Source organism: Eubalaena glacialis, chromosome 4 (genome assembly GCF_028564815.1).
Source record: "Eubalaena glacialis isolate mEubGla1 chromosome 4, mEubGla1.1.hap2.+ XY, whole genome shotgun sequence".
Taxonomy (NCBI): Eukaryota; Metazoa; Chordata; class Mammalia; order Artiodactyla; family Balaenidae; genus Eubalaena; species Eubalaena glacialis.
In genome coordinates this window covers 26973010-26977725 of record NC_083719.1, presented here as the reverse complement: position 1 = coordinate 26977725, position 4716 = coordinate 26973010, and positions in this window count along the sequence as shown.

Below are 4716 nucleotides of genomic sequence, written 5' to 3'. Positions count from 1 at the left end.
ATTAGGGACCCAAGATATGTCTACCTTTCCACTCCACCATCTTTAGCATGTGACATTCTAAGAAGGATAAGTCTGAGGACAAAGGAGCATGCCAGATAAATCAACTCCCAACCCCTTTTTAAAGAGCTTTCTCTGAAATCCCTCCCAGAGATGACCATTGGTAAGAGGTTGCTTGTAGCCTCAGGGGAGACTGTGAAACGATTTAAGAGAGTCACATTTACCACCATATACAAAATTAGAGCTCTGTTTGTAATGAAAAGTGGAAAATGAACAACTAACACTGTCTGCCTTATTTAGGAAGAAAGTTCAAAAGCCCGGTAGACCAAACATTGGCAAAAGTCTACTACAGAGGTCAGCCAGAATTTAAACCCAGGTTTGATTGCCTCCAAACCAGTACTTTTTACCCTGGACTATGCTGATTCCTTCACGGAGTGCATGGTCTAGTAAAACTATTTACTAAAATACAAGGATAGTGTATTAATTTCCTGTTGCTGCTATAACAAATTACCGTAAACTTGGTGGCTTAAAACAATGTAGATTTATTCTCTTCCAGCTCTGCAGTCCAGAAGTCTGAAATCATTCTCACTGAGCTAAAGTCAAGGTGTTGGCAGGGCAGTTTCCTTCTGGAGGCTCTGAGGAGAGAATCTGTTTCCTTGTTTTCCTCACTTCTAGCTTCTGGAGGCTGCCCACATTCCTTGGCTCAAACCCCTTACTCAAGTCACTCCAACCTCTGGCTTCTACCATCACATCTCCTACTTCTGTAGTCAAATCTCCCTCTGCCTTCCTTTTATATGGACACCTGTGATCATATTTAGAGCCCATCCGGATAATCCAGGATAACCTCCCATCTCAAGATCCATAACTTAATCACACCCACAAAGTCCCTTCCTTTGCCATGTAAGGTAAAATGCGCAGGTTCAAAGGATTAGGACACAGATTTTTTTGGTGGCCATTATTTAGCCTACTACAAATAGTCACAGGTTCAAGGGATTAGGACACAGATTTTTTTGGTGGCCATTATTTAGCCTACTACAAGTAGTAAGTTAGAAATTAATAAGTGCAAGAAGAAAAGGATGACAACATTGGCAAATGCCTTGAATAAGGAATAAACTGAGAACCACAGGGATTCAGAAGATCAAAAGAGAGATACTGCTTGGATAGTCAGAAAGAGGAGTATAAACAATTTGGAAATGGAAAGATAATACAGACATCTTAGGGAACCAAGTAAAACAATCCTGGACGAAGAATAGGATGTGTCAGAGCTGGAAGGAAGAATTTGAGAGCCTCGTTAGGGTTTATCTCCAAAGCTGGACAAAAGGAGTTTTGAGATCACTCACAGTCCTGGGGAAGTCTGCTTATAAGCATCCTCTGATGTTCTGCCAATGGCGTAAGGCAGCTCCAGCCCCTTGTGAAGGTTGGGGAACCTCAGGGTCAGGACTAGAATGAAACAAGAGAGGTGCCTGGGGCACTCTCAGGTTGGTGCTGCCCTGAACCTGAACTTGCAGGACCCTGAGACTGAGTGCCTCCATTAATTTTGTGCCCTAGACACCTTTCTCTTACCCTGGTCCCAGCCCTGGAAACTTCTAGATAAGCAAGGCTTGCTTAGGCTTTGAGGAGTACACCCAGGCCTGAGCAATGTCAGGAAAGATATTTTAAGCTGTATACTTTATCAGCCTCCCCCCATCATGACTCCTGACAGACACCTTTATTTCTGAGTCTAGACAATTTGATGAGGCAAGGCATCGCCTCACCCAGGGGAGCCCTCAAACAAAAGCTGGATGTCTCCTGCCATTTGCTTTAAGTTAACCTTCCTCAAAGTTCAAGTGCCTTCAAAAAACGTAAAAGGGGGACTTCCCTAGTGGCGCAGTGGTATGAGAATCCGCCTGCCAATGCAGGGGACGTGGGTTCGAGCCCTGGTCTAGGAAGATCCCACATACCGCGGAGCAACAAAGCCCGTGGGCCACAGCTACTGAGCCTGCGCTCTAGATCCCTCGAGCCACAACTACTGAGCCCGCGTGCTGCAACTACTGAAGTCCACGCACCTAGAGCCCATGCTCCGCAACAATAGAAACCACCGCGATGAGAAGCCCGAACACCGCAACGAAGAGTAGCCCCCGCTCACCGCAACTTGAGAAAGCCCGCGTGCAGCAACGAAGACCCAACGCAGCCCACAAAAACGTAAAAGGAAGCCCCAGCCTGATGGATTCCTCCCTGCACTGGGGCCTGCAGGACCCTTGCACACTTCTCTTTGAGGACCGAGGGAGGCACGTAGGAAGGCTGGCTGCTCACACCCCCACGTGACCTTGATCCCGCGGACTGCCTGTGCGCGGCTCCTTTGTTGATTCAGTGGCAAAACAACGCAAGTTGAAAAAGACGTAAGGGTTAAAGGTATCAAAGTCTAAATAGGAGTATTTGTTTTTATTCCTTTTAAACACTGGCAGTTTCTGCTGAGGAGGCTGTCCTGGAGAAAGGAGAAGAGAGGCCAGAAATGCAGGAGGAAGAGAGAAGCCAGACAAGTTTGTAATTCCACTTTAAGTTCATGTTTCCCACAAGGACTGGGAAGAGGGGCTGCTATGAAGGATTGCTGATTTGTTCTTGGGAAGGTTTTCTCAACCACGGCAGTGCTGCATTTGGAGCTGGATAAATCTTTGCCCTGGAGGCTGCCCTGTGCATTGCAGGGTCTTGAGCAGCATCCCCGGGCTCTACTCACTGGACGCTGACGGCCTCCCTCCCCAGTCACGACAACCAAACAAGTCTCCAAACATTGCCAAATATCCCCCGGCTAGGAGTGGGGGGTAGGGCAAAATAGTCCTTGCTTGAGAATTCCAGTTTTAGGGGGTTGTCAGGGCTTCAGCTGACTTAAGCAGAGTGACTTTCCCATTATAGGACGTTCCTGTGAACTCTGAATGCGAAGAAAGGAGATAGCATTCTTTACGATGACATATCACTGAACAGTAACTCATCATTCTAGTCATCCTAAAATGATATCCAAAAGAATACTACAAGTGTTTATTTTACATATTATATGGGCTCTTTGACTGAGTGGAGGAGGAAGGAGTGAGGGGCCCTGCTATCCCCTCAGAGAGACTTCCAAACACCACGTATTGCTCCATGCACAAAAACGCACCGCAAACGTTCCCTCATCCTACACTTCTTGTCTGAAAAATGATGTCAACAGCTACAACTAATAATCTTTCAAAATTTGTAAATCAGAGAATTTCAGTGGAAATCATCAGCTAGGTGGTAATTTTTTCAAGTGCTGAACTTTATAGATACATTGGTACATATCTATATTTATAGTATTAGATAGATAGATAGTATTGTTTGTATGTTGCTATAGCAATCCGGCGACAGGAGTTAGTTTTCCTCGGGGTACCAAAGGTAATAGTAAAATGGATGGCGTTGGTATAGCTTCGGGTGCTTCGACACAGTCATTTCACTGGATGCTCACAATAAGGCAGGAAAGTGATTAGTGTCACTTCTTGTGCATCTGGCTTCCATGATGGTACAGGGATAATGGTTCCTTAACCGCCTCTATCACCAGAAAGGATGTGCAGGGGGAGAGATTGCCTGTCAGACTTGCCCTCTCTGCAGCCCTTGTGTCCTGTCTCACGGCTTTCAAGGTAATCACATTGCTCAAAAAGAGGCCCAGGCCTGCCAGGCCCACCTCCTCCCTCCCGCCCCCTGTGCCAACCCAGTCTCCTCCCTTCCTGATTCTGCCTGCAGCTGCCACTCTGCAGCTCTCTCCTCTCACGAACATCAATTTAAATTGCTTTAAGCCAGGCCTCTGAGCATCCTTAAAGCACTTCTCCTGCTGCCTCCTATACAGCTGGCCTGGTGATGAGCTCTAGTATAGAACAGAGATGGACCGTTGTTGCCTTGGCACTCTACCCCATAAATAAGCCTGGGAGGGGGGCTGTTACATGGCGGATTCCCCACAAGAGTGGGAAAAACAGCACGAGAAGGATGAATAGACAGAAAGCTATAATGGGGAAAAAGAACACGATTTACAAAAAAAAATGTTCTTTCAAAGCAGGCTGCTGTAAAGATTCCTGGTACTGTTTAAATTGGGCTGTCAATGTGCATTGTATTTCTTTCCATGCCTCCTGTTGGTTTTTCCTGCAGGCTTGTCCCCAGTGAGACCAGGCCTGAGAGCTAAGCCACTCCCACCAGCTGTAAATATCCTCCCTAACACCGTGTTATAGGGAGCACAAAGGCCATATATCCTTGGACTTTAGGGTAGTTGTGTTAGGGTTCTCCAAAGGAAACAGAATCAATAGTGTGTGTGTGTGTGTGTGTGTGTGTGTGTAGAGAGAGAGAGAGAGTGGGAGGGAAAGAGTAGTGAGAGAGAGACAGAGAGAGATTGATTTATCTTAAGGAGTTGGCGCACGCGATTCTGGGGGCTGGCAAGTCTGAAATCTGCAAGGCAGGCTGGAGACCCAGGGAAGAGCCGATGCTGCAGTCTTGAGTACAAAGGCAGATTGCAGGCAGAATCCCCTCTTCCTTGGGGAATTTCTGTCTTTGCCCTTAAGGCCTTCAATTGATTGGATGAGGCCCACCCACATCATGGACGGTAATCTGCTGTACTCAGAGTCTACTGATTTAAACGTTAATCACATCTTTAAAAAGCCTTGGGACTTCCCTGGTGGCGCAGTGGTTGAGAAGCTGCCTGCCAATGCAGGGGACACGGGTTCGAGCCCTGGTCCGGGAAGATCC